This window comes from Acanthochromis polyacanthus, chromosome 7 (assembly GCF_021347895.1).
Source record: "Acanthochromis polyacanthus isolate Apoly-LR-REF ecotype Palm Island chromosome 7, KAUST_Apoly_ChrSc, whole genome shotgun sequence".
In the NCBI taxonomy this organism is placed as follows: domain Eukaryota; kingdom Metazoa; phylum Chordata; class Actinopteri; family Pomacentridae; genus Acanthochromis; species Acanthochromis polyacanthus.
The window spans coordinates 7,800,286-7,823,598 of NC_067119.1; the positions used below are offsets into that span (position 1 = coordinate 7,800,286).

The window sequence follows — 23,313 nt, forward strand, 5'->3', positions numbered from 1 at the left end:
GGTTATTAAAGTTTCAGTCCTGCATTTATCAAAGGAAAAGTTCGCTGCCTCAGATGACTTGCTCAGAGTAAGTGCTGACTAAGATAAAGGATGTACTTGAGCTCTAAAATGATCTTCCTTGATGTAATTTCAAATCTAAAGTGGCTGGAGAGGAAAAAACAAAGTTTCCTACAGTGCCAACGCAGAAAAAATAAATAAATAATGGCAGTCTAGACTTGTACTGTAAGTGAAGGGGGAGTAGCCACAATATCATTGTATAATCTTCCCACACAGCTTCCTGAAATAGTGCATTCATCATATACAGGGAAAAGAGAAGAAAATAAACATTTCCAGGCCTTGCAGAACAGAACAAATAAGCTGTTCTTCGGTAAAGTAAAAACAAACCGAGTCAGTGGAGGAGCCGGTGACCCTACATGCCAAATATGATCTGTGAAGGTTGTAGAGATGTCACATGCTTTTTTTAAGTTGTTTAAAAAAATATAAATAAATTGCTGCAGTTGACATAAAAACCCAGTTAAGGTGGAAAGTGATCCAGAGGCCATAAAGGGGAGCTCAGGAAGAAGACACTGTCACTATAAAGTCAACAGCTGCCCTGCTTTACTTGGTGGCATTTTTGACAGAGGATATGTGATGAAGGCGTGTTAAGGAGGGGGCTGTTCACGGTCACGCTGGTCATGTTCCAACAGCTTAATGTATGTTGGCATGCATGAAGGATAAAGTCATAAAAGTCAGACCTATAAATACATTTATTTATAACCTGTAACCTGTCATTAACAGTACCTTGTGTGTCTGTCTGTATTTTATATGTTTTAATGCTTGTGGCTACTTACTTCTGCTATGTTATATGTTTTCTGAGGCATTTGATCACAGTAACACTACTCTGTCCTGTAGCCTTATAAAACGCTGCCTCTCGGTGAGAAGTGTGGACAAAGTTAGCCACATGCATACATGGTGCATGGAGTAAACATGGCGTGGTACGTGTGGACAGAAGAGGAGACCAAGACTTTTCTTGCCATTATTCTTGACAAAAACATCACTGCCATACTAGACAGCAAACAGCAGAGGAATGCAGAGTGTTAGGAGGAGATAGAAACAGGTTTTGGGCGTCCATCTTCCTGCAGTGAAATCCCGCGGGATGATATTTTACAAGAGTTACGATGCTTCTGCCCAGAACAACCTTCAATGGAAACGGGTTCAAAGCGCAAATATACTTTGTCGAAATTTTAGAAATATCACTTTTATTTTGCGAAAAACTGTAATGGAAACCCAGCTAGTGAGACCTGATCTCACATGCACAGAGAGAGTCTTCTTCCTGAAGGGGGTGTGGACAGCAACCACTCAGATGCATTTAAAGCTACGGACACTGAAACAGCCCCATGAGAACAGGTATAAAAGCAGGATTTATACAGTTAAAGTAGAGTAAACCGTCTTCGCAGTGTAATATTTGAAGGCTCATTCCGGGGACATGTTTTGTTATTAATTTTCTGAAGAGAGGCACAACAAAATAAAATTCCTGTAGATATTCAACTGTTTTCTCTTGAATAAAGTTCACCATAGAATGTAGAAAAAGAACATATTTTGGCATGAGTGCTGACCAAGATGTATACTTTCACCAGATTTTAGATAGTTGCATGACATACACCTTTAAATAGTCATTAAGAAATACGCAAAAACTGAGAAAATCACACAGGTCCATAGTTTGCTCAGATATTTTGCTGGTAGTACAATAGCCCCTCGATTTACGACGTCCTTGACCTACACATCACCATCTCCCATAAATTTATGAAGAAAGCCTTGCTCCATCATTCCAACGTATGGCGTTTGCGACAAATTTTGCACGGAAACTAGTTGGCGAGCGGAACGGACGAAGATGTCGTCACGCAGCGCTATATGAGAAAGACGGCTTTGTTTACATTCGCCGGTTGTATGCCACATAGGGTTGTGCTACATTTGCCTTTCTCTTTTTTAAATTTACACTGTACAGTGTTTTAATGTCCTAGATTATGATTTGATGATGTGTTAGCGTAGGTGAGTGACATAGGTACTTATGTACGTATGCGAGTTCCGACTTACAGCCAAAATTGCGTTGCGTTGTAGGAGTGGAATTTTGACATAAATCAAGACCCCCCCTGTAGTTTTGCCTTTTCCCTACTAGCTTGGAGAATGTAACCTAGAACTTGCTTGCTGAAGCAGAAGAAGCCAAGAATAACTATGAAACCAAAAGGAAACACCACAGATAAATAAAGAAGTCGTCGTCTCAACCAACAGCTGACAAGAGTCCATTTAGATTCTCACCATCCGAGGCCTGTCCAACTCTGCAACAGCAACCCTCCTATCAAAACACCTTAAATACTCTGATTTCTGTTTCCTGCATGTGGATATGGGTTTCTGTTATTAACACAAAGACATTATTATTAAAGGTATAATCACATCATTGCTAATCCACCAACAAACAGCCAGCAGACGGACTGTTTCCAGCTGAGTGAGAGTGGATCTGACGCCGCAGAGCAAACCAGAAGGTTCATTAGTGTTACTCGAACACAGAGGCTTCGTAATCAGATTCTCAACTTTATTGAATTCCCAGACGAGTCTTATAACCAGAGCCTTATATCCAGCCCACACACTGCTGGAAACCTGCAGAGCTCTGTGCAACCTTTAGCTCACACTGCACAGGGGTGTAATGGCACATTAAAGGAAAGCACAGCATCTCGCTGATACATTCACATGGTTATGCAAGGTGTCATCAAACGGTAATGCTGACTGGAAACTTTCTCTCAGTGGAAGTTCTCAATTAGTCATTTCCTTTATGTCCCAAAGTGGCAGCAAATAATAAACTTGAAAATTCACCGTGGCGATGTTGCGTTGTAGTTTATCACGGCTGTCAATGCAGAAATGACCTGTCTCACTGGAGGTATGATGGGTCTCTTGCTGCATATTACACTGTGATGTAGTGCGTCTACGAGGCTACGCAATTTCCTACGCTTGGATTCAGAAGGACTGACACCAAAATATTAATCTTGTCTGCAGAGCTGCGGACTTGATTAATGAGGTTTGGACTTTGTGTCAGACTTAAGTTCCAAAAATCCTGGCTCCAGACTTGACCTCGACTCCTGTCAAGCTGGAGATGCATTCAGTATGGATGAGATTTGGCTCAAAGTCAGAGAAACATCCAAGTTTGCCCGTTTGGTTTAAACATTCAAGCCGCAGAGCTTTAATATTGAATTATTAGTGACAAGCTTCGGAAAGACTTAAAGAGCAACTCGCAGGTTGAATTTTTCACTCCATTTCTTCTTGATATGTCTAGGAAATGATTGTTAGAAAAGTTAATGCGATGGTTTTATATGTTTTATGAGACATAACGGCAGAAATTCAGATGAAAAAGTGGATATTTTGGGCAGTTCTCTTAAAAGCATCACATGAGTGAGTCCTTTCCAGGAGGTGGTTGTGAATCTAAGCAGCTGTGATTTGAATTTCGGTCTTTTTTTTTGGTAAAAACTGTGTCTTTTCTGGATGCACAAACTCCAATCCACATATTTCTGACTGCAACTGTCAGGCCCGGGGGTGTTTTGTTCAAGTGAAGAGAATGGATTTCACTGCTGTATCTCACTCACTTTAAACAAGATTATTATGTTCCCTGAGATCTAACGAAGTTCCTAACAGGATGTCTAACTCTGTGTGAGACGGATCTCCGGTTAAACTCCACACATTAGCAGCAGCTCCTTGTTTTGGTGCGACAGATCAATCAGAGATTCAGCTCGATGAAAACAGTCTTCTTTTATGTTTGCAAGGTTCTAAATGAGTCATTCTTACCTTTCCTTCTCCTAAAAAGTGGCAATGGTTGGTTTTATGTTAGACGATGCAACAGACCAGCTGATAGTCACACATCAGTTTCTGTATCAATACTTCTTGAACAGAACAGGTAGAACAAAACGCAAAGTAAAAGATATTTCTTTGTGCTTTTGTTCTCTAGTGAACAACAGCTAATTATGTCCTCAGTAGCCAGAGTTTCTCTCAGGAGATATTTCCATTGGAGGGAACCCTGCTGTGTGATAAATGGAGCATAGACCTGCAGAGTCACACCTTCATGTCAGACTCACTAATATCATGTCTGCAACACTCCAGCAGGGATTTCATGATGGTTCCACTTCACAGTCTATCGGGCAGAAGAGAAAAACAGCTCGAGTGGATGTGACTCTGATTCACCTGGCTCATGGCGTACAAGTCAGTTTGGATTTTAGCCCTGACATGTGAGCTCCAATTCCTGGATGAATTCCAAAAAGGAACATATTTTTCAAAGGGAATACATGTTAAGGCCTGGTTAATTTATTCATTCAGCCTGTAGTCTTGCTTTGTACACTTGTAATTTGCGCTCCTATCGTGGTCTTGTTGTCTAAAAGGTCACTGGATTATAAGTTACACTGCTGCTTTCTCAGGTATCCGGGAAAACTAAGGTCAAATGCAGAGTAGTAACACAATCACCCATCTGTTATCCCCCACGAGTGTATAGTGTAAAGTTTCCACTGTAATTCCACTCACAATTTGGAGTTAAATTTAGAATGTAACACAATAAATAAGACAAAAATGCTGGTTATGCACTCAAAATATATTTTATTCCAATTCCAAATTCTCTCTTCCAGGATGGACCAAATCCGTGTTGTATGTGAAGAGCAAACAGAAATCAAAAGAAAAAGGAGAAACTGAATAACAATATGACTTAGACAGACTCCAAACATGAATAAAGATGTGGTTCTGGGAAGATGTTGAGGAAAACACAAGAAGCAAGGAATATAAATAGTGAATAGACGCTATAAAATCACACAATAAGTTCATTATTATACATTATGTGGCGCATATTCTCTTGAAACCATGTAATAGTCTGAGGAAATATGGGAGGCAGATGCTGGAAAAAGAAGTTTCTTAAGCCTCGCACACGAACAGTTCTCACATACATTAGCACTGAGACATAGGCAATTGAGGAGTACATCAAATATGCAAACTGTATTAATATTCATGTACTCAGTGTCAAAACCAGAACCCTCCTGCTGTAAAGGGAGATTGTCCTTCCATTAAAAAAAAAAGCCCTTTAGATTGTTTGTGTAAGCAGCTGGTTACAATCTAGTTTTAATTTATGGTGAAGCAACCTCCTGTAGGACTTGTTTTTGCAAATGACCAAAACAAAATGTGTTTATATCAAGCAAGAAAAGAGGAACTGGTGTGATTTAGTTTTTGTTATAGTGCTGCAAAATCAACGTAGAGAGGAGCTTGGGGTGTATGCATGGGTGGACAAACCACTGGCCCTATGTGGATGACAATGGTCCAACTTTAACAGAATACTTATTTTAACTCATTTTGTCAAATCTAACCGGTTTGTTTTTGTACCTTAACATAACTAAACTTCTACTGCAGGATCGTCTAATATTTTTTCCTCAACGATGTTGAAGAGTTTGTGATGGCTCTAAAAACTGTTCATCGCCCCTGCAAGTTTTCCCCTTTTATTGCCTTTCAACATCGAATCGTGGTCAATATAATATGACTTTTTTGAAAAGAATTTGCAGACAAAATGAAACAAACAAAAACTCTCCCAGTTATCCTCCAGGATTTTTTCTACTTTGCTGCATTTGCCTTTTATCTTTACAAGCTTTCCAGGACCTGCCACCAAGATAAGTATCTCTGCATCATGATGCTGCCAACAACATGCTTCAAATTATGCCGCTGCTGCATCCATAGTCCAGATAATGATCCTGCCACCACCATGCTTCACTGTAGCACACCAAACATAACATCTACTCTGATGGCCGAACGTGAGAACCTTCTTCCAGTTGACTTGAGCATCTCCCAAATGGCTTTTGACAAACTCTAGTCAAGATTTAACATGGGTTCTTGTCAAAAAATAAATCCAGTTGACCATGATTCAATGATGAAAAGCAATAAAAGTGAAAAACTTCAAAGAGGGATGAATAATTTTCAAAGGCATTGCATCTGTGACACTATGCTAATATGGGTTGTATTAGAAGGTTGAATGTTTTCTCTAAAATCAAATATATAAATACTGTGTCACTGAAGGGCAGCAGGCAGCATAAACACCAAATTAACATAGTTTTGGTCAATTTTTCAGGCTCTGGAATCGGCACATTCCTTCTTTGTTCCCAGCCACAAATCTAATGATAAATGTGACACAAGTGAGATTACATTAAGGGCTTCATTATTTTCTTTTTTAGCTGGGCTCCAAGGACGTGGCCTGTTCCATGTTCCTGTCAAGGAGGTGCCAGCTTGCCACATGGCTCTGCTGGTCTCCAGCCGGGTTCAGCTCCGGCACCCCTGCTGCTCTGCACAGATGGAACGGGCCACCAGTGCCATCCGCTGACACAGTACATGGAAGTGGGGTCGGATCCTGGACGGGTGCTTTCACATTATGTCCCATTGTGACACTTAATGTACTAAAGCCCAAGTGCTGTTGTTATCGCTAGAAATGTGTGGGTTCTACGCACAAAAATAAATGGTGACGGAAGGAAGTAATGGAAGTTATGAGCGTAATATGTATAAATGTAAAAAGTATTTGTATTATTTGTATTTCCCTATTCTCAACAGCACATACTTTAGGTGTAATTTTTGTTGCATTGCTTAGTAAAAAACTTAGATTTCCAAATATGCTGATTTAGACATGCAGCTTTTCTTACCTCTTGAAAAAGTTGACATTTTGGAAATAGACAGTTTTTGCATCACAGCTGCATTTTTGTCTGACGTTGTTGTTGTGCTCATCTGCAAAGGAAAAAAACAACAACAATTGGTCACTAAAGTGTGCTTTAATGGATTTAAAGGTGCAGTTAATCAATATACAATAAGTCAATATTCTTAATTAATCTGGATTTTAGGTGTTGACCACTTACTGACTTGGCTGATTTCTGATTTTATGATTAATTGTATTGGTATTTTTTGAAAACCGATTTCCAATTAAAGATGCCTGTCTCTAAAGCTGTAGTTACCACTGTGGTCCTGATCAATGATCCACCTCTGATTGGTTAAATGTCACAAGAAATAACCGATCAATACAGAGGAATAAATGTCGTGAAGTTCTCTTTCATTAAACATGTGCAAAAGATTAAAAAATAAAGACATATGAAGGCAGTTTTGTGTTGGAGTTCTGAATTTTTTCCTGAAGAGGAACATTTTTACTGCAAATGAATATTAGTTTCAAATGTTGGTTAATCGTTGCTGACATTAACAGTGAAACAACACATCAGTCAACCCCAGATGGATATATAAACCTTGCAAAATACAGGTAAAAATGCATCTTAGGCTTAGAAATCCAGCCTTGTTGTTGGTACAGCAGCTACGGCTCAACGATTCCAATAGAAAAACATGAGTTTGCCCTGTTGTTGCTCCATGTCTTGACATTAATCCATCTTATCGCTCCACGTTAGACCGGTTCCCTGGCAGGAGGTAATGGTCACCTATCAGCACACACTGCAAATAGCTGCCGTAGCAAATGGGATGTTTCCACTGTGTGAAATCAGTGTGCAATAACCACAGCGAGCAATAACTGCTGCTTCTCCCGTCGAACAATTCACAAAATACCGTTCCACTGTGTTGTTTACTGCGCTGCTGCTTAACAGTATTAAATGAATTTAACCATAAGTTCAAATGTGACGCAGGTTTACAGTCAGAAGACAAACTGCTCCATCCTGCAGTGTTTTGTTGAGACTCCATTCTACCTGGCAGGAGGAATTATTAGAGGCCACAATAAGCAGCTTTGACTTGGTTTCTCTCTGACAGCAGGAAACAGATGATGCTGCAGTTTAGACGGAGGGAGATAATTAGCCACAGAGGAACAAAAGAACACCAGGAGAGTTTGAAGAAGAGCTACCAGCTCAGTTTTCCTATAAGCAATAAGACAGCAGAGAGAGCGGATGTGGTGTAAAGGTCTGACTGGTCTTCTTGCGCCCTCAAGTGGTGAAACGCTGACAGGACAGGATGATGGAGAATAACTGAGGTTTGTTTCTTATAGAAAATAGAGACAGGGCTCTGCTGTATATTCACTGTATGTTTAGTGACATTTCTAACATATACAATTGCATAAAAATCAGTGTTGGACAATAAATTGTAAGTCTAATACCACACAACAAAGCAAGAGTCGTACATAGATACATTACTGATCCTTTAAGTGAAAATAAAGTAGCTGCAATCACAGTCACGAACCCATATCTAACAAGAAATATACATCTTCAGCACAGCTGTTTGAAGGACTAAAATGAAATGAAGATTACTTTACTTATAATAAAGTAATAATTATAATATGTCATGTGCAAAATATACAGTATAGAAAATACGCACTGGGCAAAATGACACGTATATTATGATGATATTGATTATTTATGGAGTATGATAACAATAGTATAATAATAATAATAACGGTAAAAACTCTCCTGAAACTCGTTCATCTCACAACATTTCACATAAATTATTTAAACATCTTATTGTAAACAATAAAATGCATGCATTTTAATATGGGAAATACTTAATATTTAAAGAACTTGGCATGAAAGCACAAGAATTTTCCAGTGTTTATGTGCTCTAATGTTAGCTTTTGCTAACTAGCTCACTACCAAATGTACTAATTCTAGCGTGAATTAGCAGATTAGACCTTCGAGCAAACCATCACAGTTCAAAAACTGTGAGTTGTAGTTTACAAATTCTTTCAGCGTGAGAAGCAGAATCTAGCTGTGAACATTCTGATGTATTTTGGTGTCTGTCCTGTTTTCTACCGATTTGGTGGCAGGTTAGAGAGACGCACCGTTTCTGATTTTAAAGCTCACACATAATGGGAGTCAGTGAGAGTTTTTGGTCGACACACTGAGCTCTGAGAAGATTTATGAAAAAACATAAATCCTACAGCAATGAGACTCGCGCTGGGTGGAAGAGGACAGAAACATCTCCATTTCTATCTTTTAATTGTTCGTGTAGACCAGAAACTGTGAGAAAGACACAAGGTTAGCTACACTTTATTTAAACAAAAACAAAATAATTATTTTGTGTAATTAATTCTAGTCAGTCACCCATTCTAGCTGGAGGAAAAATTCCAAATTTTAGTAAAATTCATAAAACTTAAACTGCTACTGTGTAAAAATCGTAACAGGCATGAAAACACAGATTTACACGGCTAACGCTGAAAGCCTCGTGACTCGTTTAAAGTTCGAACGAAGTTTCTGCTGTAAAATCTGCCGGAGCTACAGGATTCATCAGCAACACTGATGTTAGAGCTGTTCAACTGTTGCCTGGGGACCAGACAGCCTTTATATTGTGTATTACAAATACACATAAAGTCTACCGGGAATACAGTCAAGCTAAGCTAGGCTAGTTCAACTGGTGTTTACTTTCAAACTCTCCTGCAACACCGATGTTAGAGCTGCTCAGCTGGTGTTTACTTTCAAACTCTCCTGCAACACTGATGTTAGAGCTGCTCAGCTGGTGTTTACTTTCAAACTCGCCTGCTGATGATGTTGATTTCTCACACCAGAGTTTAGGAATATAGGTGAAAAAGTCTGGTACTGAGTCAGCTTACAGAATCAAGATGGGCGCGAATGCAAGCAAGCAGGAGGTGGAGGTAGGAGTGAGGCAGCAGATCGAACGCTGGGAGGAGTCTGTTACTCGGAACCTTCAACGGGCCCGAGTGGAACTTATTCGGGCTCAGAGCTCAGCCAGTAGAGCTCAGCTCAAACAAGAAGTTGAGACCCAGAGCGCTATCCTTGATTTCCTCCAAGGAAAGACAACGAACAAGGACAACGGCTCCAAGGATCAGAGAGATGAGGAGATCTCTCTCAGAATGATGCTCGCAGAGTGCCAGGAAAAACTGAAGGAGGCCAACGACCGTCTCAGAGTCCAAGACAAAATATATGGAGACCTGAAACTTCAATTGAACCAGCGGCTCAGTGCTGACTGCACCGCTTGTTCCAGGACCAAGCGGTCCAGTCAGCAGCGGTCCAGGACCTGCGAGATCAACACCTGGAAGTCTAAAGTGGACCACCTTACGAAGAAGAACCAGATGCTGACAGCCAGTCTACAAGAGGAGCAAGAGAGGATCCAAGAGCTGACGGCTAGTCTTCGGGAGAAACAATGGAGGAACGTGGTGCTGACAGCCCGGCTGCAGCAGGAACAAGAGAGGACGGCCAGGCTGCAGCAGGAACAAGAGAGGATCCAGGTGCTGAGAACCAGGCTGCAGAAGGAACAAGAGAGGATCCAGGTGCTGAGAGCCAGGCTGCAGGAGGAAGGGAGGAACTTGCAGATAGCCCATCTCCTGGGCCATCTGCATCTCATGGGCCATCTGCAGGGGGAGAGGGTCACCTCCAGCCCTCTGCTGTCCAGGCAGCAGCACCAGGACCAAGCTGCAGAAGGCCCAGACATTGTGGAGTCTTCAGATGATTCTGAAGAACAGCTATGTTTAGAGGAGGATACAGTCGACGTCTCCCAGACCGGTCAGGTAATGGGGACGGGGACCAGATGTTCCTCAGCAGGAGAAGACACTCCAGAAACCACAGCAGACGTGGCTCCTGCTGAAGATAAAGAAGAAAAAATAGAAGACCTCCCAGAACTTAAAAAGAAAGACAGGGAGCAGAAAAAGAAGCAGTCCAAGTGGAGGAGGTTTGTGAGTTTCCTTTTGTGCTGTGCAGGACTAGAGGATGATGATGACGATGAAATAGGACAATGATCGTCAGCATCATCCTCCTGTCGTGCGTGTCCTGTGTCCTATCGTGTGTCCTGTGTCCTGTCGTGTGCGTCCTGACGTGTGCGTCCTGACGTGTGCGTCCTGACGTGTGCGTCCTGACGTGTGCGTCCTGACGTGTGCGTCCTGACGTGTGCGTCCTGTCGTGTGCGTCCTGTCGTGTGCGTCCTGTCGTGTGCGTCCTGACGTGTGCGTCCTGACGTGTGCGTCCTGTCGTGTGCGTCCTGTCGTGTGCGTCCTGACGTGTGCGTCCTGACGTGTGCGTCCTGTCGTGTGCGTCCTGTCGTGTGCGTCCTGTCGTGTGCGTCCTGTCGTGTGCGTCCTGTCGTGTGCGTCCTGTCGTGTGCGTCCTGTCGTGTGCGTCCTGGTGTGTGTTCTGTGTCCTGTCCTGAGTCCTGTGTGTCCTGTGTCTTGCCGTGTGCGACGTGTGCGTCCTGTCGTGTGCGTCCTGTCGTGTGCGTCCTGTCGTGTGCGTCCTGTCGTGTGCGTCCTGTCGTGTGCGTCCTGTCGTGTGCGTCCTGTCGTGTGCGTCCTGTCGTGTGCGTCCTGTCGTGTGCGTCCTGTCGTGTGTTCTGTGTCCTGTCCTGAGTCCTGTGTGTCCTGTGTCTTGCCGTGTGCGACGTGTGCGTCCTGTCGTGTGCGTCCTGTCGTGTGCGTCCTGTCGTGTGCGTCCTGTCGTGTGCGTCCTGGTGTGTGTTCTGTGTCCTGTCCTGAGTCCTGTGTGTCCTGTGTCTTGCCGTGTGCGTCCTGTCGTGTGCGTCCTGGTGTGTGTTCTGTGTCCTGTCCTGAGTCCTGTGTGTCCTGTGTCTTGCCGTGTGTGTCCTGTCGTGTGCGTCCTGTCGTGTGCGTCCTGTCGTGTGCGTCCTGTCGTGTGTGTTCTGTGTCCTGACGTGTGTGTCCTGGTGTGTGTTCTGTGTCCTGTCCTGAGTCCTGTGTGTCCTGTGTCTTGCCGTGTGTGTCCTGTCGTGTGCGTCCTGTCGTGTGCGTCCTGTCGTGTGCGTCCTGTCGTGTGCGTCCTGTCGTGTGCGTCCTGTCGTGTGCGTCCTGGTGTGTGTTCTGTGTCCTGCCGTGTGTGTCCTGCCGTGTGTGTCCTGCGTCCTGCCGTGTGCGTCCTGTGTCGTGTCGTGTGCGTCCTGTGTCCTGTCGTGTGTGTCCTGGTGTGTGTTCTGTGTCCTGTCCTGCGTCGTGTGTGTCCTGGTGTGTGTTCTGTGTCCTGTCGTGTGTGTCCTGGTGTGTGTTCTGTGTCCTGTCCTGAGTCCTGTGTGTCCTGTCTCCTGCGTCGTGTGTGTCCTGTCGTGTGTGTCCTGTCGTGTGTGTTCTGTGTCCTGTCCTGCGTCGTGTGTGTCCTGTCATGTGTGTTCTGTGTCCTGTCCTGTGTGTCCTGTCCTGAGTCCTGTGTGTCCTGTGTCCTGCGTCGTGTGTGTCCTGGTGTGTGTTCTGTGTCCTGTCCTGCGTCGTGCGTGTCCTGTCATGTGTGTTCTGTGTCCTGTGTCCTGCGTCGTGTGTGTCCTGGTGTGTGTTCTGTGTCCTGTCCTGCGTCGTGCGTGTCCTGTCCTGCGTCGTGTGTGTCCTGTCATGTGTGTTCTGTGTCCTGTGTCCTGCGTCGTGTGTGTCCTGGTGTGTGTTCTGTGTCCTGTCCTGCGTCGTGCGTGTCCTGTCCTGCGTCGTGTGTGTCCTGTCACGTGTGTCCTGTGTCCTGTCCTGCGTCCTGTGTGTCCTGTGTGTCCTGTCGTGTGTGTCGTGCGTGTCGTGCGTCCTGTCCAGCGTCCTATGTGTTCTATGTTCCCCTCTAAAGAATCGCCACCTTATCGCGGTGGAGGGGTTTGAGTGTCCCTGTGATCCTGGGAGCTATGTTGTCCAGAGGCAATAGCCCCTGGTAGGGTCTCCCAAGGCAAATGGGTTCTAGGTGAGGGACCAGACAAAGAGCGATTCTGAAAACCCTGATGACAAAGACGAAAGCCGCTACCTGGTCCAGACTAGGGAAACCGGGGCCTCTCCCTGGAGCCTGGTGTATCATGTACACACTTCAAAATATTTATTTTAATATTTTAGAATTTGAAATTTAAAAGTAGCCTAGATCAGAAGATTAGTTTCGCTCTCGGAGGTGACAGTGCAATAATTAAAACACAGGGAGGCAGAGAATTATGCTTGGTGTTGGTACCGTATATTGAAGTGAATTTCAAATATACAAAATAAACAAAAAAACAAATATTTACAATCTGCAGGAAATATGGCATGCATGCATTTAGATGGAATATTTACAAAAAAAATAATAAACAAAACAAAACAACAACCATTTAACCCACATTGGGGGAACCAGTTTGGTATCAAATCACACACACAGAAGTGTGATAATGCGTAGTTCATTCCAGGCAAGTAATTCAGTTCATTTCGACTGGGCACAATGTAAAGAATCCTTGAGTGCTCAACACAAGAATCTCTTAATGTCCACAAGCCTCGGATGATGCGCACAGGTGTGTGTGAGTAAGCGTGGGGTGGATTATGGCTGCCACAGCCTCCTACCAGCACCAGCAGAAGGTTTTAGGCTGAGGTTCTGGGCTCCAGGTAACTTAGCTCGCCATCTGGTGATCACTTCAAAAGGACGCAAGGAGACCTGGCCTGTATGATATACAACAGGACCCATGTGTCACAATTTATCATCACTAGCTAGTTTAAAATTAATGGAACATCAGTATTGTCAAGTTACTTCACTATCTTTCCGTGTACACAATATGCAACCATCAATACTCCATCACAACTCATCCATTTGCAAAAACAGAATCACTGAATAGTTTACTAAACATTTCGATAAAAATGCAGAGTACAAATTAAACCAAATAGACTAGTGTTTGCACATTAGTCTACCGGTATTATACCCACACAAACAATGAATGAGAGAGAGCTATGTAGTCAAGATTACATTCCGTTTGACATGCTAATGCTAACGCTAGCTAGCACAACCAACGACAATGAACAGACAGACTCACCAACTCCCTTGACGATCCCCACATACCCAGCGATCAACGGCTCCTACTCTCCACGGCGGACGAAGACAAAAAGAATAACCGTTTGATGAGTATTTTTGATAAGTTAGACAAGTTATTTCGATGGAATTTAGACGCTACTGTCCTGTGGCAGCCATCCAGTGTGCTTCCCGACACGCTACTGCCGGAAACCAACTGGCTGAGCGAGCGACGCGATTGGTCGGCCACAATAACCCGGAAGCAGCCGGTCATATGACAAGGACTACGTGCTGTATTATTTTTAATATAATAATTAATATAATAATTTTAATAGGATCTTCGTATATTTTAATATAATATTTTAATATAGTCCTATTTTTAACCAGGGTTACAGGGAGGGGAGCTCCTCACAGAGCACCTGGTGGCCGAGTCTTTGGGCCCTGTGGGGCTTGGTCGGGCACAGCCCGAAAAAATAACACGGGGTCGCCGCCTGGCGGGCCCACCATCCACCGAGCAGGAAATTGGGGTCGGGTGCTATGCCAACCGGGCAGTAGGCAGGAGCGGGCGTCTAGACCAGGGTTCGGCAAGCCGCATGCGGTTCTTTCATCCCTCTGTTGCGGCTCCTTGTAGCTTTGGAAAATAAATAATCAGCAGGCTATTTAATTAAAATTTATTTTATTTTAGTTTGTTAGTTTTTAAAATTGAATTCAAAATTTGAAGATTATGGTGATCGTGTAACATCAAAATAAAACGTTTTAAATTTTCGTCTGTCAAAATAAGTGTCCCAGCCGTCAATCTCCGACACTCGCCGGCCTGCGTGTATTCATTTGGAGTCCTGCTGATCTTCAGATCCCAGTGTTTGCTCTACATTCATTCAGCAGCGCCGGGCCACCATTCCTAAATCCTAGCCGTCGCTCCTTCAAATTTCTTTCTTTTTTTATTGTATACACCACTGCCGCACGTCTCCGCCTTCACAGCAGAGTCCTGCATTGTGTCTGGTACTCGTGAGTACTAAGGTAAACTACGGATAACTGTCTTGCTCAGCATCTACTCTTTGATATGTCAAGTTAATACGACGTTACTCCCAAGAGCACTGCTTGATGTCACATCCAGCATTCAGGCAGCAGGTCAGAGAGTCAGAAGAGTGTCGTCTTGGAAAAAAGGGCAGCGACTTACCAGAGAAAAGTTATTAGTTTAAGATAACTCATAATAGATATTACAAGTTAAATAGATATTCGCAAAATATTGATTTCCAGCTAACATTAAATAATGTTACATAAGGTCCAGGAGCAAAAATGACATTAACCAAGTAAGATAAATATTAGTGGAACTGAACATTCCATGCTTCCTCATTGTTTGTAACTGAACATTCTATGCATGCTCATTGTTTGAATTTCTGATATAAAAATTAATGCATAAACATATAGAGAAATGCATGGAATGTGGGTGTGGAAGTATAAGGTTAATTAATTTTGGATTTATTAATTATGATTAATAACTGATGCTGTTATGTGTTTTTCACAAAAAAAATAATTGTGTGTCAACAGAAATTCCCTCCACCTCACTGAGTGGATGAAGGTTGTGTTAATGTGTCATGCATCAGTGTTTTAGAAGACAGCTTCATATACACACGTGGACAAAATTGTTGGTACCCCTCAGTTAAAGAAGGAAAAACCCACAATTCTCACTGAAATCACTTGAAACTCACAAAAGTAACAATAAATAAAAATTTATTGAAAATGAAATAATTAAAATCAGCCATCACTTTTGAATTGTTGATTAACATAATTATTTAAAAAAACAAACTAATGAAATAGGGCTGGACAAAAATGATGGTACCCATAACTTAATATTTTGTTGCACAACCTTTTGAGGCAATCACTGCAATTAAACGATTTCTGTATTTGTCAATGAGCGTTCTGCAGCTGTCAACAGGTATTTTGGCCCACTCCTCATGAGCAAACAGCTCCAGTTGTCTCAGGTTTGATGGGTGTCTTCTCCAAATGGCATGTTTCAGCTCCTTCCACATATGTTCAATGGGATTCAGATCTGGGCTCATAGAAGGCCACTTTAGAATAGTCCAACGCTTTTCTCTCAGCCATTCTTGGGTGTTTTTGGCTGTGTGTTTTGGATCGTTGTCCTGTTGGAAGACCCATGACCTGCGACTGAGACCAAGCTTTCTGACACTAGGCAGCACATTTCTCTCCAGAATGCCTTGATAGTCTTCAGATTTCATCGTACCTTGCACACTTTCAAGACACCCTGTGCCAGATGCAGCCCCAAAACATTACTGAGCCTCCTCCATGTTTCACCGTAGGGACAGTGTTCTTTTCTTCGTATGCTTGGTTTTTGAGTCTATGAACATAGAGTTGATGTGCCTTACCAAAAAGCTCCAGTTTGGTCTCATCTGTCCAAAGGACATTCTCCCAGAAGCTTTGTGGCTTGTCAACATGCATTTTTGCAAATTCCAGTCTCGCTTTTTTATGAGTTTTTTTCAGCAGTGGTGTCCTCCTTGGTCGTCTCCCATGAAGTCCACTTTGGCTCAAACAACGACGAATGGTGCGATCTGACACTGACGTGCCTTGGCCTTGGAGTTCACCTTTAATTTCTTTGGAGGTTGCTCTGGGCTCTTTGGATACAATTCCAACGATCCGTCTCTTCAATTTGTCATCAATTTTCCTCTTGCGGCCACGTCCAGGGAGGTTGACTACTGTCCCGTGGGTCTTGAACTTCTGAATAATATGAGCCACTGTTGTCACAGGAACTTCAAACTGTTTAGAGATGGTCTTATAGCCTTTACCTTTAAGATGTTTGTCTATAATTTTTTTCGGATGTCCTGGGACAATTCTCTCCTTCGCTTTCTGTTGTCCATGTTCAGTGTGGTACACACCTTTTCACCAAACAGCAGGGTGACTACTTGTCTCCCTTTAAATAGGCAGACTGACTGATTATGAGTTTGGAAACACCTGTGATGTCAATTAAATGACACACCTGAGTTAATCATGTCACTCTGGTCAAATAGTTTTCAATCTTTTATAGAGGTACCATCATTTTTGTCCAGGCCTGTTTCATTAGTTTGTTTTTTTAAATAATTATGTTAATCAACAATTCAAAAGTAATGGCTGTTTTTGATTATTTAATTTTCAATGAATTTTTATTTATTGTTACTTTTGTGAGTTTCAAGTGATTTCAGTGAGAATTGTGGGTTTTTCCTTCTTTAACTGACGGGTACCAACAATTTTGTCCACGTGTGTAAGCTCCATATCTACAGAGTAGATACATTTAGACAGAACTACAATAAAAGAAACCAACTCTCACCATCACTCCATCAAACAGGAGCACTCAGGAACACACTTTTGTTGTCACAACTTGAGCAAAATCTCCTCACAAAGACATTAACTAACCGTAATCTGACTAAAATCCTCAGATATATAGCTCACATTTTTCTATTATTATTGCAACACACTGACTCGTTTATGTGATATTCTGTCCAGAATTGAATTTATCATGTATTGTCGTGTTTTGCATTTTGTTCTCCAACAAGCTGTTTTGATTCTTCAGGGAATGTTTCTTGTTTTCCCATCATTCAAACCTCAACAAAAACTTGTTGTTCTCAACATTTGAGACCTTCAAATGTAAAATTGTAGAAAATTGCCTCAATTTATCAGCTTAATGCTAATGAAAATATGACAAATATTGACATAAACAAACCAAATTGGACCCGAAGCTGCAATCAAGCCACCGTAAACAGTGATTCCACGCTTTCATAAAGGCCAACTGATGAATTTATTCTGCCTGTTTGCATCAGAAATGTGTGGGAAAAGAAGCTTCTCATAGAAATATTATAATAAAAGCACCAAAATGCTGTATCAAATAAAGGAAAAGAACAAGTTGAATAGAAGAAAATACAAGGTACAACCAGAAAAACAAGGCTGAAATAAAAATAAGAAGAAAAATACGTACAATAGGATTAATGTAAATAAGAAGTAGTACCAGGAGAAGAAAAAGTGAAAGAAGAAGAACAACAACAATAACAACATAAATAACAAAAAGATATAAATAAGAAGAATAAGAATTTAAAGAAGAATCAGAAGAAGAAGAGGGGGAAGAAGAAAAATCTAAATGTGAAGAAGATCAACAACAAAAATACCAGTAAGAAGAACAAGAATTTAAAGAAGTAACAGAAGAAGAAGAAAATGAAGAAGAGAATCTAGATATGATGTAGAAGACGAACAAGAACATAAATAAGAAAAAAGAATCTAAATAATAATAAAAATAATAAGAAGAAGAATCTGAAGAAGAAGAAACTAATAAATGGATAAAACAGGTAAAAGAGAATCAAATGGAGGAATAAAATAAAGTAATAAAATAGACAGCCTCACATGAAAGCAAAATATAAAATGGATTTTAAGAAGTGATATACAAGCAGAAAAAGTAGAATATTGGTACAATTATCAACTTAATCTTAATGTAAATAATAAAACTAATATTGACATCAGCCTTTTAAAAAAAGGAGAAACAAATTTAATTTGATCAAAGCTGCAGTCAAACCAATTGAATTATTTCTGCCTGTTTGCTGTGGAAACGTGTGGGGGAAATAAAGAGGCCTCTTCATTAGCAGGGAAAAGAAAAGTCATGAATAAGAGCGAAGGTCGGGGATGATTAAAGATGGATGAGGAACAGTGTCGGACGGCGGCGGAGGCCCTGAGCCAAAGGTGTCGACTGCTCAGGTGTCACCGAATGGTCAGGTGGAGGAGAGCAGAGAAGCGCAGATCAGCAGCTGTGGACGGATCAGATCACCTGCTGGAGACACTCCGTCAGCTGCTCACCTGGACCACACGCCAGGTAAGACTTTCAAACACCTCATCGTATATAATCACTTATAGTGGTATTATTGGCAGATACAAAACAAGTAAAAAGGGACGATGTAAGTTATAGGAGTGCATTTTTAAAGTGAAACAACTTTATATGCGTTTTGTTTACCGCTGTAGGTAGCTGAATAGTTAATAAGAGTTCTAACACTTGTTTTAAATGTGTACATGAATGAAAATGGGACCCTAGTGGGAACTATATTTACAATTTATGACTCTAAACTGTTCCTACTGTTTGCTGCTTTGGCTCTACTACAATTCAAGAAGAAATTGTGCATTTTTGGCTTTTTTTTATCCACATCTAAGGTTGTTGCAGAGTAATATGGCACTAAGAATAACTTTTATCTACTTGTTAAATAGAATTTTTGCTCCACATAGTCCAGCGACAGCAATATCCAAAAGGTTTACAATGTCTAACTTGCAAAAAGAATTCATTTATTAGCCTTTATTAGACCTTAATCAGATAAATAGCTTGGAAGTCAGGAAAAATGGAAATGTTCCATCGAATGACTATTTTTAATAGCATAGAAAAGCATAAAAATAACAACAAACTTGTTTCATAATATGGAAAAAATCATCGGATATGAATGCTTAAGGACTGCTGCATTTACTGAAATTAAAAAAAAAAAACACATTTTTTATTCATTATGTAATGAATAGGTTTGATTTAGAATGTACTTTTTTTTAGGATTTTTAAAAAATTTTAAAACATTTTTTAGGTTCATCTGCATCTATGTATGTTGATAAACCTGCACCTACAGCATTAAATTGCTGAAACTTCATTAATGGATTTTTTAAATTTTCTTTATTTTTGATGCTTTAATTGCATTTTTTTCTGTAATATTTTTGGACTTTAACGGGGTAATATATTAATTTCACGAGTTTTACTTGCATTTCTATGTAAGATATGGATATTTTTATGTAAAGGAAATGAAAAAAAACACAGAATGTATGTATATTCAGTATAGTTTGGTCACAGGCATTGAGTTATCTCCTAAAACTCTTCTCAGTTGAGTTTAGAAATGATTAAATAGCCCTAAAACTATCACTAAGCTCGATAACAGCTACTACATCATACAGTCTCTCTATACTGTGTCTTTTCTGCATATTTGTTGTGATCATGTTCTGGTAAAAACTACAAAAGTGCTCTCCAGTCACTAAAAGTTGCACGAAAGAATTGGTGAAGCTGCAATAACCTTGAAGAGAACGAGCTGGACTGACAACAAAGCAAACCTCGTAAGTTCTCTCCTCCGCCTACCATCTGAGGCTGAGGTGTGTTCATGCATTCAGACTGCAGGCTGCTAATCTCAGGGGATGGATGCCGCCTCCTCCCCCAGCAGACGACACGGCTGCAGAAGCACCGATTAGATTACAGATACTGCAACCGTGCACCAAAACAATGGAGGCTTGTTGGTCAACAGCGGAAACACCAAAGATCGGTGTCATCGTAATTTAGATTTCCCCTGAGGAGCAAACCAAAATGAGGAGTGAACTCCCAGTCAAGACAGTGACCCCAAAACTAAAGCCTCAATCCACTTTTTACCTCTCAACCCTCATCTCAGGACTTTATAGCTTCCTCGCCACATTGAATTATAGTCTACGTCCTGCTGAGTCAGGTAAAAAAAATCTCTCTTGCACATAGAGACATGAACAAAAGACTTGCAAAGACCATGTATATAATGGCAGCCTTGAGTTTCCAAAGAGTCTGAGAACTCTGAATAATCTATGAATATAAAGATTAGAAGACATTTGTCTTTATCACAAACAAACGTTCATATATTTTGGTTCTTTTTATAGATTTATTTTAGGTCTTCTGGAAACATGAAAAATCTGCTGGGTCAAAATATACAAACACAACACTATCATTTGGTTAAACATCCTTTGGACATTTTCACCTCAACTAGGTGCTTCTGGTTCATCACATTGAAGGTTTTAGACCTTAGGTGTTCTCAAAGTCTTGACTTAAACTGCATCAAGAACTTGTGGAGTGTGATGAAGAAACAAGTTTGTGTCAGAAAACCAACTAATTTCACTGAACTGCACCAATTCTGTCAAGAGGAGGGTCAAAGATAGAACCAGGAGCTTGCGGACGAAAACAAAAATCACCTAGTTGAGGTGAAAATGGCCATTTAAGGACATTGAACCAAACATGAGCATTTTTGTAAGCATATTTTTGACCCAAAAGATTTCTGAATGTCCTAGAATGAATCTGTAAAAGAACCAATCAGCCTGATTGCTTTTTTAGTGACAAGACATGCGTTTTTTAACATCCCAACATAGAAAATTCAGTTATAGGAGTCACTGGAAACGGCGTAGTGGTTAACACTTTCGCCTTGCAGCAAGAAGATCCAGCCTGGGATCTTTCTGCATGGAGTTTGCATGTTCTCCCTGTGCATGCGTGGGTTTTCTCCAGGTTCTCCGGCTTCCTCCCACAGTCCAAAAATATGCTGAGGTTAATTGATAACTCTAAATTGCCCGTAGGTGTGAATGTGAGTGTGATTGTTTGTCTGTATATGTAGCCCTGTGACAGACTGGCGACCTGTCCAGGGTGTCCCCTGCCTTCGCCTGAGTCAGCTGGGATAGGCTCCAGCACTGGGGCCTGTCCCGTCTAATGGCACCCCACCCCATAACCACCCATTCCCCAGGTAGTGTGGTGCATTAAAATTGGAGGGGAATTGTGGAGCAAGAATAGTACATTTCCACCCCCACCAAGGGATGTGTTGTGTGCCCTATGTGTCTATTTACAAGGTGTATTGTGGATATTGAGGATAAAGTGGTGTATAGAGAATGGATGGATGGAGTCACTGGAAACTCAAGACTGCCATGATATACATGGTCTTTAAGTGTGTTATTTTGTATTTTATCGCATGTAAACATTTGTTCACGACTGTAAATTTTCATTTAATCTCTCACACGGCTTCTGTTCTATCATCATCAGGTTGCACTTCATACTACAGCTTAGAAAGGTCATAACAAGAGTATATTAACCACCTACATATTACATTTTTGCGTAAATATCTAGTCATGATAATATCTTGGCACACTATTAACTACACAGAATGCAGAGGCACTTCCATCCCTGTATCATATCAGAGAAATACAGTCACTTTCTGGGTTCTAGATTATTTCAGATTCATACCTAAAGCTTTAAAAGGCTTTGTCCATCTTCTGCGGTGTGATTCTGTTTACACTCGCCTGGCATATCGTGTTAAACCCTGCAGAATATCTTCTACACCGTACTGCAATCAGCTTTCTTTGTAACAGTCACAAAATCGATGGACTCGCCTGTCTGATGATGTGAAGGGCTGCAGTTCGATCAGCACTTTCAAAACTAACTGAAGAAGTCTGCTGAAAGCTGCTGAACTCTGCACCGCCGACTTTGAGACTCTATGCCGTGGTCTTTATGGGTTGTATTTATTTGATAATAGATTTGTGAGGTGCTGCTGTGTGCAGTTTTGGATCACAGGTCTGCTCTTTTCTCTACAGTTTTCTGGATATTTTGTGATTTCCTGCAAAGAAACTAGAGCTACAAATGCAGATGTGACTCAAATGGTGGCATTTACTGTCACTTTTAAAGCAAAAAATCAAATAAATGTCGAAATAATACCCATACTTTAGCCAAATTGGTCTTATTTCCACCATATTATTACTGTAAAGTATCTATTTAGAGTAATCTGTGTAGTTTTTTCCCCCACTCTTTGTCTTTGTGATGTGAAATCCAGAATGGAGTCGTACCAGAAGGAATCGATGAGAAGAATCAGGAGAAACAGCCAGACTCTGCTCCAGGATCTGATCTACAGAGGAGTTCAAGGAGGAGGCAGAGATACTCCTGTAAGAGCCTGACTAGCATGTTTCTGATCCATGTTTATTTTGAATAATACGAACTGTGCATCTGAACTTTTGGAGCCACTTTCTGGGGGGATTTTTTTGTTTTTCTAGCAAATTCCAGCTCAACCCAGAGATGCTAAAATGATCCGCTCCATCGCCAGTCTGATTAGAGCAAAGAGCAAACTGCTGCTCCTCGAGAATCCGGACACTGTGGAGATCTACAAGGTCAGCAACGGTTTAAACAAATATCGTGAACGCTAGAGATGATGCACTTTTTACATGTTGAAACGAGACAATATCTTGTCATATTTTATGTACTTTTTAGACATTTATAAGCAGTGATACTCTCCAAATTCTAAGTTTATTTGTGGAATATAGATGATAAAAACGAACACACTACTACTTTCGGGAGTTCTAAAATTATATAGAATTAAAGCTGGATTCAGCGGGCCCTTACACACCCAAGCAAACGTTGAGGTGTGATGTACGTCGAGACTAAGCTGACCAATGTCAAGGATTATATCACAAAGTTTCTTGTAATGGTAAGGCTAATACTTCCTGTTACCAATAGGTGGCGCCAATAGATGACTCATGGATCATGTGAAGCTGTGATATAAACACTTCAGTTGTCATGTTGAGACATTCAAATTCACCGCTCCGCCACAGACACGACGTTTGATAAGTCACCATTTTCTCCGTGAATCATAGTCAACATCTTACGGCTTATGTCACCACTTTTGAGGTTAAGATGGTCAAGCGGCTAACGATATAGTACATTAAAGCGTAAAACATGTCATTTCTTGTTGGCAGCAGGTGACACCTAGCCTAGCCGCGCTAGACAACCCACGGCAACGAATTTAATTCTCTGCCAGGGTGGGTCTAGTTACCCTCCATAAGGCTCGAGGCTGGATTCTCCTAAAACTGGCCGGACCAA

The 23,313-nt window shown here is 41.4% G+C and overlaps 1 long non-coding RNA gene across 1 annotated transcript in view; it reads right to left on the reverse strand.

Moving 5' to 3' along the window:
• Positions 1–3,336: 3,336 nt before the first annotated feature.
• The window catches only part of LOC127534798 (uncharacterized), a 30,316-nt gene continuing 10,339 nt past the window's right edge, over positions 3,337–23,313 (reverse strand). The window contains exon 3 of the long non-coding RNA XR_007943271.1: positions 3,337–6,759. This is a non-coding gene — a long non-coding RNA (uncharacterized LOC127534798). The remainder of the gene's footprint in view (positions 6,760–23,313) is intronic.